This window comes from Sphaeramia orbicularis, chromosome 24 (assembly GCF_902148855.1).
Source record: "Sphaeramia orbicularis chromosome 24, fSphaOr1.1, whole genome shotgun sequence".
Lineage (NCBI taxonomy): Eukaryota > Metazoa > Chordata > Actinopteri > Kurtiformes > Apogonidae > Sphaeramia > Sphaeramia orbicularis.
In genome coordinates this window covers 31,190,036-31,203,723 of record NC_043979.1, presented here as the reverse complement: position 1 = coordinate 31,203,723, position 13,688 = coordinate 31,190,036, and positions in this window count along the sequence as shown.

Genomic DNA, 13,688 nt, shown 5'->3' with positions numbered 1-13,688 from the left:
CAAGTGCTGATTTGCCCTTTTTTTTCTTGCTTGCACTGCATTATTAGTTTCATAAAGCTTTTAGAGGATGCACTGTATCCTAGCATGCAGGGGTTATTTCCTGGCATATACTGCAATTTTTGATGAGAATTTTTAAGTTCATTTTATCTTCTGAGACCCAGGAAAGTAAAAGTTTTAGCATTTTTACATCAAATAATTGCCTTGATTGGAATTGGCATGATGCCACAGATTTTCAAATACATTTTTTTTTTTAAAATATTCTTTGCAGTGGACATCATTTTTTGTACAGCTGTGAAACTCTTGTCCCCTACAGAGGACAAAAATTCAATTCTGGATCTCAGGAGTTTAAAAGATGTACAAATAAAACAATGGTGTAGATTTACATATGGACAGTTGAAATATCCTAGGAATATTTAATTATGTAATGACATTATCTGTCTGCAAAGTTGGCGAACATTGTTTAATTAATAATTCTGTGCAATAAACCGTATCCCTATCCAACTTGTGGTATGATCAGCATGTGCACAGCTGCAAATAGTATATATAGATTTTTTGATTTGTCTTTATTTTTGATTTTACACTTTGTCTGCTCTTGTGTGCTTTTGTGCTTGGCTGCTGTAAATCTGGAATTTCCCCTTGTGGGATTAATAAAGGCTTATCTTATTTTATCATATCATATCATATCTTATCTTATCTTATTTTAATTAGAAAATATACCAACAGTGACAAATTTATAGTAAATAATATTGTAGGTTTAATTTAAAATAGTAAAACAATGACAATATATTTTCATTTTTCTATTTTAAGTTGATCAAAGTTGTCTCGATAAGTTTTACTGAAAATTTCACAATATTAATTTAGTAGTTTAATTTATTTGCATTGACTTAGCTCACTGAACTAAAAAAAAACCAATATTATTATTTAACTTTCATTAAACTAACACAATGAAGTGTAAAAGAATAACATTATTATTTAACAAATGCAACACTGCATGTAACTTTATAATCATTGGAACCAGCGACTCTAAAATTACTAAAATAAATCAATTTTCCTCTTTGGTTTTCCGCATTTAAGTCCATTCAATATTATACTGATGGATTCTTTTTCTAATTCAACTGGTTAAAACTGAATCAGTAATGATGTTTGATTCATGTAATTAAAGAAATCAGTATAAGTTTTTTTATTTGGTTTCATTCATTAACTATTATTAATTCATCCACACCTTAATTAAATGTTAGTTGTTCTTTATTTATACAGAAATGTCCCATTATGATACAATATCTGTTGTTGTAAGGGGTCCTACTCAAAATAACAACAATTTTACGAACACTTTCACTTATAAAACTGACTAAACTCATAAAAACAACATAAGAAAGATAGTAAAAGATGAATAAATGAGAGGTAAAGAAGCAGAAATAGAAATAGAAATAGAAATAGAAACAGTCCATACTAGTAACATCAACAATTCAGACATTTCAACCTGCAGGGGCTTATGTAAAGCAACATCATGTTTCTTTCAGAACAGTACATAAAACATTTTAATGTAAATGTTTTTGAATAAGAGAGAGAGCCTCAAGTGCAAGATAAGAGGCGGGAGATAAAAGTACTGTAGGTAGTTTAACATAACAATACCGTAGCAGTAAAAAGCAAAACTGTACATTTTCGTGTTCTGATTTTGAGAGGGCCGTCCTACAGATGCATATAAAATACATTACAGCATGATCCACAGAGTCCACAGGGATTATCCTGGAGTTACATCCTGTCACTGTTATGTACACACAGCACAGAGGTAAATGTATCCATGTCAGCATGTTTTATATCAGGACTAAGTGAATAAGTTATTAATAGAACATAAAGGAAAACCTACCTCCTAATATCAGATTATTTCCAATGTGGAAAATAGGGCTGCAGGATTTTGGCAAAAAATAAAATCCCGACTTTTTAACCTAAAAACTCGATTTTCGATTTTGGGTAAAACTACTAAAGACAACAGGAGTCAGCATGTCGTTTTTGTGAGCAGCCCGCAATGCAAGCCACCGCTCCAACCTCAAATCTGTGATGGTATCACATGAGGAACCAACAGAAGTTTTTTTTTTTCTTCATTAAATCTTTATTGAGTGAAGTAGAGTATACAGACAATGTATACAACAAGAAAATAACATAAGTTTGCCAGGGGGAATACACTACAATAAAATGTCATGAGAGCAAATACTGATGGTTTTTTTTATAGCCTTTTTGTTTCCAGATTAATCTAACAGCTTTAAATAAAGTTCAACATCTTTTAAAAAATAAATAATATTTGGTTTTGTGTTCCAGAACGTACATTTGTGAATGAAAAATTTAGCAAGTAAGATGAAATCGATTTGACGATTTCCCGTTTTTAAAAATCGGCCTTTTTGAAAAAATCCGATTTCGATTTAAAATCGATTAATCGTGCAGCCCTAGTGGAAAATAACATCAACTGTTATAAAGAACCATATTATCTAGTTTAACCACTAAGTTAAAGGAGTGATATTTTGCTTTTTTTAAAATGGAATTATGCATTTTAAAACATTTCCTTGTGGTCTACATAAACTGTAAATGCTATGTTTGGGTCTGAATTCTTCATTAATTCAACTCCACACGTCCATCTTCAACCCTATTTCTGAGTAATGACACCAGAAAGGTCATTTTGAGCGCTGGCCCTTTAAATGCAAATGACCCCACCCCCTCCAGATTGTTGACTGTGAGTTGAGTTCGTTAATATAACCAACAACTGAACATTTTAGGTAATTGGCTCAAAGTTTCAGTTTTTACTACAACCACTTCTGCTGATAAACAATTATGTCGTACTCGGAGAAATGTTCGTTGGAAGTCTGCAAATGTTGTCATATAACTAGTTGTAAAACGTAATAAATTAAGAAGGAATTAAAACGGGTTGTAGAAATTCACTCGATTTTTGCCAAAATGAATATAAAGATAGCTTTGCAGCACCTGGAGGGTTCAAATTCAAACTTTATGAACTATTAGGGTCCAAATACACAAATAAATGAACCAAAGACTAATAAAAGTGGGTTTAGCAAAATATGAGCCCTTTAACTAACTAGCTTGTCAGCAGGAGCTAACACTTATAGGTGGGTTTATTAAAATGTGAGCTGAATTTGACTATATTTCACATGAGAATATCACTGTTTGTGTATATTTATATAACAGGTGCATATTCACTGTTTCAGGTGAAGTTTGAGAATGATACAGAGGCATCAGCAGTGATATTCAGCAGACACAACCTCTAAATTATCAATATACTTGGTCTTCAGTTTGTTTTGGGAAAAAAATCTTCAGTATTCAGCTTCAACATTTTCAGAACAAGCTGGTTTTGTGAGATCCTGTTCTCTCTATATTTAATAACACCCTCAAAAATAAATAGGGCACATTTGCTTGGACCAAACTTAGACCCCTGCAATAACACCTGTCTGCACTGTAATATAGTTTTATAAAAGTTTTCTTAGAATATGCACTGGATATTTTTAGTAGTTATATAACTGTAGTGTTTGGTGAGTTACTGGTGTTTTTGCTGTAGGTTTCATATACTGCATAGATCAGAGCTTCAGGATGTGATTATAATGCCAGCCTGTGTGAATATACAGGGTGTCCCAAAAAAACTGACATCATCTGAGAAGTCCATATCAGAGTGACTACATGGTCAGGAGAAATGATACTTAAAAACCCTTTACGGTACCATGTTGCCCTCTGGCAACAAACCCATTTTTGGCCTGTCACATCTCCACAATGCATCCCAGTAAATGATACAATACTTTAAAAAAGAGGGAAAACCATAAGGAAACAATAAAAATACTTTAATTAGTCAAATGACCTCCAGGAAGCCAGTTTGAAACCCTTTTTTGTGTGACTTTTTTAAGGAAACAGCTCTGCTATCTTACTACAAAAGAAGACTTTCAAAACGTTATTCCTTGGCCCTTTTCCACCTGGAAAAAATATCTTCACACTAATAGGTGAGTAAACTTTATGTTTTGATAGTTTCCTGCAATTTATTTGGAATTAAATAGTGGAAATTTGTCAAAATGCAGCCTTGCCCTGAGGCAACAACTTACCATTATGGTAATTTGCACATGTTGCCTTTAGGCGACAGTGAACCATTATGGAAACAACACAGCAGTATTCACCATTAACATCAGCATCTGTGCATCAGGTCAACACTGACCATTGGCCTACTTGGGTAGAGAAAAAAGGGCAGGTGCAAATACCCTGGATGTATGGGTATAGGGAAAGTGCAGTGCACAAAATGTACCACTTACCTGTGACATGAGCACTGAGCAGCATTAACACAAGTGATGGCAACACATGTCAGGAAAGACCCAGGGACTGACAGAAAACATACACTGAAATGAAGCAGTGATGATCAAATACTGGAATTTGACACTTGTTTCTTGTTTTTGAAATGGTTATGATCTTTGTTGAGACGAGTAATTTAAAGTTAGTTCGACTTAGTTACACGTTTATTTCAGTGGGTTGTTCCTTAATGGTACAATGTTGCTTACAAGCAACATTTAGCCAAGAAACCTTTTAAGAGTTCATTTTATTATGTTTTTGAATTTAAAATTCCATGAAGTGTGACTTGTGGATACCACTGAATATTTTTGGATGTGTTTATTAAATAAACAATGTTCCAATTGGAAAAAAAACATGATTTTTCACTTACGAACCATTATGGTACAATGTTGCCTACGGGCAACAAACCCCCAAAACTTCCAAAAATAAAAATAAAATGTCTTCAGATTATGTTTATTTTGTCTATTTTGAGACAAAAAAGCACTCCAAACATTTTTCCCTCACTGGGATCATAATGTGTACCATAGAGGGTTAATAGGATTTATTTTGGACATAAATGTTTAATTCTACAAATTACGAACAAAAAATTCTGGAGGATGTTAATTTATAATGTTCCAAAGTTATTACAAATGTTCAATGTGGACTCTGACTAAACGTTTCCCGAACTTGGTTTACCACCTCTTCTGAAACTGCCGGCCGTCCAGATCCTTTTTTCAAACAGCCTTCCTCTTGAAACTTCTTATGCCACGTCCAAATCTGCTTTTCTGTTGGCGCTCGTTTATAAAATTTTCTAACAAATTCACATCGCACATTCACATTTGACTGAGTTTGGGTGTACTTCAATACGCAGAACGCCTTTTCTGTTGCAGTAAACGGCATGTCTATTCCTGAAAGCAGAACAATAAACATGATTACACTTTTTTGAGCAAAAAAAAGCAAACAAATTTTAAACAAATTATTAGGTGATGAAATTATGTACATTTTTTGGGACACCCTGTACAATTACAACAGGCTGCAGTTTAAAGGAGATATTTACGATTCAGTGATGTTGATGGGAGAAAGGCATTGTGTAAAATGTGTAAAATTTGTATTTTAGTTGGGAAAAATATACAAAATAATTAGTCATTTTTGCATATTCCTTGTAAACCAAATAAATTGCTTGAATGCTTGAATCCTGTATATTTGTCATATTTTGTATTTGAGTAGATGAGAGTGCATTTGCGGGTTAATATCAGTTTAATTTTTCTTTTTGAATCTGACATTGACAGTTTATTTTCTTAACCTCATATCTCCTCTTAACTTTTCTAAACTTATAAAATGAGAAATGTGCATAGAGAACTACTATTGATCAAACTGCATCTGCCAGACGCTCTAATGTCTTATTTGAGTCTTTATGTTAATCGGTTGCCTGCGCTGTCAACGATTCTGTTATGAGTCTTTGTTTTTAAGGGAATTTGGGATACAAGTGTAAAAGGGTCTTTACAGGCAGAATATTGAATCAGTGAAATCATAAATAACAACCAGTATTTGTCTGACAGTAGTTCAATATGGGGTGCTGTTCTGAAATTGCAGAGGCTTTCAAGGGGAAGGGCCAACAATGGAAACATCCATCTACAATAATTTAATACTGAGTGTGATGATGCCTCTTCTGCCGCCACAACACACACACACACACACAAACACACACACACGGACACACACAGAAATGAGATTCATGAACAGATAACCCCAAACTGCTGTTTTGAAGGTAATCAAGCCTATTTGTCACAATTGTTTGGTATAATTGAGAGAAAGTTCAGCGTGGTTGCCATAGAGCTGAGAGTAAACTGTAATTTGTTGTGATGCTGCAGCTGCACCTCTGTAACATTAACACACAGGCTTAAGAGTCAGATTGTATCTATTTATGGATTCGGAGACAACAACTCATTCGTCACAATAGTTTTCTTAGCATTTCACCAGAATTATGAGCAAGTGCCCCAGGTGATAAATGAGCTCTAACTTTGCTCAAGTGCTTGGTGGCAAAATACAAAAGCATCTGCACAAAGTAGTGTACGTGGCCTATTTTCAGATGGAGTTGACTCATGCAGAGACCATGTGATAACCTTAATCACTGGTTTAGCCTGTTTAGTAAAAGTACGAGCAACTGATCTCACATGTTTCTCAAAGAGAGATTGCAAGATTCAGGGGAATACTGGTGGGAAATGAGGCTCACAATCCTTGACAGATTCTGTTTATTTAGCCTGAGTCGGCCTTTCATATTGATGAGGGTTTTACGGCTACATTGGGATGTTAGTTGATGTTTCATAGTGAGTGTCTTGTGGAAATGCTAACTCAGGTTCTGTCCGCAGCTGCTTTTTCCTGCCAACCTGCGGAGACGGATCAGAACATCAGGCCAGTGCAAAAATGCATCATGACTCCTGAATGAACGCTGTCTACAGGGATCGTTTTTAATGTGAGACAACAAATCCCATCATGGCGTTAACCTGTTGCACTCCTGCACCTTAATGTTGATTCAGCCTGAGGTGGAAATGTATTTGCATAATTTACTTAAAGGTCTGCTGTGTGAGATTTACAGGGATTTAGGTGCATCTAATCCTTTTCATAATTATGTTTTCATTTGTTTATAATCACCTGAATATATGTGTGGTTGTGTTTTCATCACCTCTAAATGAGTTGTGCATATATAGTTAGCAGATCATCATTTCACCCTAGTCCTACGCTATGTTCACTTAATTCTCTTATTCTCTTAATTTTGCTGATTGTTCACGTTATAATTTAAACAAATGTGTCATGACAGCCATGAGACTCATATGTGAACAGTCTACGGTCCTAAAGTGACATCACACACGACACACTGTTTTTTTTTTTGTTTTTCTTTAGTTTTTAGTTTATTTCGAATATGCAACAAGACAGAATAATTTTACTTAGTCCTTAGAAATAAAACAGGTAGTAAGAAGTCATGGAAAAAAAAACAAAAAAACAAATCTTATACATAGACATGACTTCATTTGCACATTCAAAAAGGAGTGGGAGGAAGTACAGGGTGACACAAAAAAACGGGAACTTTTAACAATCCAATAAAACCAAGAGTGATGGAAGAAAATATTTTATTCATAGTAATTGAAACCTTAAACCATGCCATTTAAGAAACAATGATGGAATTTTCATTTTTTAAAAATTACTTCCTGTAGATGGCGTCCTCCTGTACGAATGCATTCTTGAAATCTGCTGTTGAGATTCCTCACTGACCGCTGCAACATCTCCGCTGGGATACTGTGAATTTCATCCTGAATTCTCTGTTTTAACTCATCCAGAGTTCTTGGTCGAGTCGTGTACACTTTACTCTTGAGATATCCCCACAAGAAAAAATCACAAACGGACAAATCTGGCGATCTAGGGGGCCAGGGAACGTTACCGAATCTTGAGATCACACGGTTACTGAACAATTCTCGCACAGCCACCAATGGTTACTAAAATGGGGGTGTGTTTACTTGCTCAAGGTCACTGTCTCGCAGTGCTGCCACTTGCTCATGTCTGCCAATACGCACTTCAAAATTCCTGCCAATGGTTACTATGGTCACCCTGTACTTGTACAGGTACAGGTCACCCTGTACTTGTACAGGGTGACCATAGTAACCATTGGCGGCTGTGCGAAAATTGTTCAGTAACCGTGTGAATTCAGGATGAAATTCACAGTATCCCAGCTGACATGTTGCAGCGGTCAATGAGGAATCTCAACAGCAGATTTCAAGAATGCATTCGTACAGGAGGACGCCATCTACAGGAAGTAATTTTTAAAAAATGAAAATACCATCACTGTTTCTTAAATGGCATGGTTTAAGGTTTCAAGTACTATGAATAAAATATTTTTCTTCCATCACTCTTGGTTTTATTGGATTGTTAAAAAGTTCCCGTTTTTTTGTGTCACCCTGTATAACTCATTTAATCCCACCCCTTCTCCACACAACAGTCTGTCCTTTAGTGTTTATTGAAGTAAATATGGATCTTGCTGGATCTCGTCTCCTCAAGTGTAGAATTGTGACATTTGTTGCATTTCAGTGACGTAAAAGTCGAATGGGATGCATCTGAAGTCATACAGCAAAGCATTACATATGTATCCGTTTCAGGACCACATTTGATACAGTAGTGGCCTGTATCTGATTTGAAAATGTTGGCTTTGTGCTGTTCAGACTGTTATAAAAAAATTAGATATGAGTCATATATGAGCAAAAAGTCAGATGTGGGCCAGTTTTACCTGCAGTGTGACAGGTAAAAGTACTGATGTACAAACAAACAAACATTCACACCAGTGGGTGATTAGATTGACCACACTGGAAACTAGAAAAGCACTTGGAGAGCGCAGACCTAGATTAGCCCAGCCCTGCCCCCCCCGCGATCACCACTAAAATTCAATCATTTATTCCTTGTGCTAGTATCAACATTTCCTCAAACCTTCATCCAAATTCGATTGAATCATCTTGCTAACAAACAAAGGTAAAAATGCCCCTCTAAAAACAAGCAAAACAAATTAATACAAGATATTTTTGCTTGAATTAAGCAAAAAAAAAAAAAAAAATCTGCCAATAGAAAGAGTGAAAATTATCTCGGTAAGATTTCTTGAAATAAGATTTTCAAGATCTATTGTCTAAAAATAAGTTCTTATATTTCACTGAAAAGTTACTCTTTAGGTGATTATGTCTTATTTTAAGTGTGATGAGATTTTCTTTTAAAAATACACTACCAGGCAAAAGTTTGGACTCACCTGGTTTTTCTTTATTTTTATGACTATTTCCATTGTAGATTCTCACTGAAGGCATCAGAACTATGAATGAACACATATGGAATTATGTAGTTTAAAAAGGTGGGACAAAACTCAAACCATGTTTTATATTTTAGATTCTTCAAAATAGCCACATTTTGCTTCTATTACTGCTTTGTGCATTTTTGGCATTCTCTTGATGAGCTTCATGAGGTAATTACCTGAAATGTTTTCCAAAAGTCTGGAAGGAATTCCAAATGATGCTGAGCACTTGTTGGCCATCTGTGGTCCATCTCATGTCATTTAAATAAGAAGGTGAGTCCAAACTTTTGCCTGGTAGTGTATAATTATTCATTTTTTCATTTTTACAAAAACACCATAAACACAAAACACCCCCACCCCCCTCCCGCTCCCGCACATCAATGAATTTACAATAGTAAATTAACAGTCCTGACAACAGTAAATGAATATGCTACAAATTAGTAATCGTATATCAAATAAAAGAAAGAAAAGTGTATGTAATGCAAAAAACAACAAGGTAATCACTCACATCAGTCACCTCACTGAAGAAATTTTAACACAGGATCCCATATGTGGTCAATCACTTCGCCTTTGTCATCATTATAATACCTTAGTCTTTCCAGATGTAGATTCTTCCACACTCTCAGGATCAACTTTTTAGCAATCACCATACCAAACAAAAACAGCAACTTTCTCATATTTGGTAAACCACTAGAAGCCCCAGTGATGGCAATGAGTGGATCTGAATCCCAGTGCTTCCTAAAAACCACTGAAAAACAATGAAAAATACTCTTCCGGAATGAGTAAAGTTTAGTGCATGACCAGAGGGAGAGTGTCAAGTTAGTGATTGTGTGACGATTTTGACTAGAAATGAGAAAAATACACTTGGTAAGATTTTGATTTTTTCCAGTGCACTTAACCTATTTCAGATGCGTGTCTTGGGACGGTGGGAGGAAGCTGGAGTACCAGGAGAGAACCCATGCATTGCACACACAAAGTGAACATGCAAACTCCACGTAGAAATTCCCACGGCGACTGTCACTGGAAATGTTGGCACTAATAAGAGGTAATAGTACCAACCACTGCTCCACTGTGCCGCCCTACAGTAGCTTCTGTTTGTCTTTTTTCATTTTACAACAGGTGGCTTCTATTTTTAAATAGTGTTACCGGCATCTAGTAAGTTTTAGTGTGGATCATTAAAGGTGATTTATCAGATGACTCAATCCCCCCAGCTAACCTACAAAAAGTTGTGGCTTTTTCATCTTTACTAGCAAGGTTGTACTATTCTATTCAAATGGAAGAACTCATCACCTCCAACACACAATCAGTGGATCAGAGACCTCATGGTTAATATAAAATTGGAAAAAACTAGAAATTAGGTGCACCCTAAATAACTCTGTCAACAGATTTAAAAAAAAAAATATGGGAGCCTGTTTTACACTATGTGAATATGTTACCTGGCCTGGAACTGTAAATACATTTTAGTTGTTTATATTGTGATTGACCTGTTTGTTCATTCATTTATTTATTTATTTATTTATTTATTTATTTATTTATTTATTTATTTATTTATTCATTCATTTTCTTTCCTTAAATGTACCAGAATGCTCTCTCTTTTTATGCATGTTTTGTTTGTATTGTCTTTTTTTTCTTTATGTGTTCTGTTTGTTTGTCATGTCCAGTGTCAATTTTTGTATTATGAACACATCACTTGAAATTATAAGTGTTATATTTGTTAAATGTTGAAAAGTTCTATAGATGTTAAAAAGCTCTATAAATAAAGTTTTAAAAGCAAAGCAAAGCAAAGCAATTTGATCATTAAAAATCATGTATATTTGTAGACATTTGTAACACTTTATGATTTATGATTGATTGTACTTATGATTAGGCTTTATAAGTTATTTTCTGATCTTCTAAGATGACGTATATTGCATGTCACGTGCTATTTTGGTCGGACACTGCATATAAAACACCTGTGTATTTTGTATTTGTGGATACTTTGAAATGTGTGACTCTTGATCATTTACAATTGATCATATGTTTGAAAAGTTTTAATACTTTTTTCTGTTATGACGTATAACGCAGGTCACGTGTTGTGATTAGACGCCACATATAAAACACCTGTGAAAGTTTCTGTCCTCAGTCTGATGAAGGGCCTTGGCCCGAAACGTCACTATTAAATGGTTTGGGAGCTCACTGGTTGTGCGGACCTTCCTTTATTTTTCACGTTCTACTTTTTTGGGATCCTGCACACCTCTATTTTGGATGTGCGTGTCGTTCACCTTTTTCTGTTTGTTTGTCATGTCCAGTGTCAATTTTGTTTTATGAACACATCACTTGAAATTATAAGTGTTATATTTGTTAAATGTTGAAAAGTTCTATAGATGTTAAAAAGCTCTATAAATAAAGTTATAAAAGAAAAAAAAAAAGGTGAATTATGTTACATGAAGAAAAAACAAAAAACCTTGTACTAATTTTTACACTAATTTACAAGGTCAGTTCAGTTACAAGGCTCTCTCCTCTGTCTGCTCTTCTCACTTACTGCACAGTTCTGTCTGAGAGACAAAACTCTGGGCAAAGCACACAAATACCATTCAGCCTATCACCTCTAATAGACCTGTTGAAGACACACAGCAGAAGTTAGCATGCTTGTAGCTTCAAGAACCGTGTTTCCTGAACTTAGGGACCCAAAAAGCTATTTTTATTGGTAGAGAAACATGTATAGCAATAATATGACTCACTTACTTAATAAAATATAGACCATTCTTTGCAAGAGCTTGTAAATGTCGACCTCATCAAATCGAAAAGCAGAAAAGAGAAAAGCATATAAGAAGATTAAAATGATGTAAGAGACACAACAAAGTGTTAATAATGTAATAAGACAGACATGATGCGTAAGCTATAAGAAGATGAAAACAACTTAAAAGATGAAAGAAGATTAAATTGACATAGAAGACGCAAGGAGACAAAAAAATGACATGAAAAGGATCATCTCACTAACGGTGTTATGTTTTATAGGTGTTTTACTATTACATTATACTACATACAGTCACGGAAAAAATTATTAGACCACCCTTGTTTTCTCCAATTTTTTTGTTCATTTTAATGCCTGGTACAACTAAAGGTACATTTGTTTGGACAAATATAATGATAACAACAAAAATAGCTCATAATAGTTTAATTTCAGAGCTGATATCTAGCCATTTTCCATGTTTTCTTGATAATAACCAAAATCACTTCAGTTCTTACGTCAATATCTATGGCATTGTACTGACAAAAACAGTGCTTTTAGGCATTCCATGTTTTCTTTTCGTCTGTTTTAGTCACATGATACACACAGGAGTTAGTACGTGATTGCATAACCGTTGTTTTTGATGACTTTTGATGATCTAATAATTTTTTCCGTGACTGTATAGTGTTATTGGATTGTTGTTACAGCTGCATTAACATGTCTATTGCATTTAGACTGCTGTAGATGTTTACATACAGCTGGTAGTTTTATCTCCTTCAATTCCTAATATTCTTTTAGATTGTCGTCTGTTTGTAGTGTTGCTGTTCTGTGAGAGATATGTACTTCTAAAATGTTAACTTTTCATGAGCTCCGAAAAACAGCCCAGTTTTTAGCTTCGTGACAAGGCGTTTTCCATTTAATCTGAGAGGGTGTAAAAACTTTTATCTAATGTAGCAGAATCTAAAACTCAACCCATAATGGAACACTTGAACAATCAAAATCAACACATACGGAGATGCATAGTTTTAACCGGACGGGAAGGGGATGAAAAAAGAGCCGTTTGATTTAATTAAAGGTGTCAAAGAAATGTAGACGCGGGGAAAAAAGTACAATATTTGCCTCTTAGATATAGTGGAGTGGAAGTATGAATCTGCATAAAATGGAAATATCAAAGTATTTCATAAATATGAACGTAAGTGCAATTTGTGTAAATGTGCTTTCCACCAATGCATGTTCCAAAAGGCGCAGAATATTTTTAGAAATTAATTTCATTTAGCCATTATGGTACTATTCCATTATGCATATCAAATGTGCAAATGGAAATGAAGTACTGAACTGGGGAGTCTGACATTTAGCGGTGAATAGAAATCAGTTAGTCAAATTACAACGGCTGTGGAGATCACATTAGACTTCCTTCCACTGACTACATAACCCCCCCCTTTTTTTTTTCCCCCCCTTCTGATCCATAGCCTCAAAGTGAGTCACTAGAGGACAAAATGTTATGTACCACAACTAAAACGCAGATGGCTGTGAGCTTTGCTTGAGCCATCACTCATTGCTCACTCACAGGTTAGGATGCCAACCAAGTCAGAGAAAACTGTCACTGTACACCAGTCAGTTTGGCAAACAACCCTGCTGTCTGAAATCTAACTGCTCCATGTGTTGTATATTACAAAGTCTCTGTAACCCCCTTCAGAATAATAAGACAGCGAAGCTCAAATTATGTCAGACTTTGTTTTTGGAACATTTGTGTTTTCACATCGGAGCGGAGGGCTGTTTATTCATTCTTACAGGGATGTGCATGCTTTAATGTACGTTATATTTATACACAATGCATATCTAAGCAGG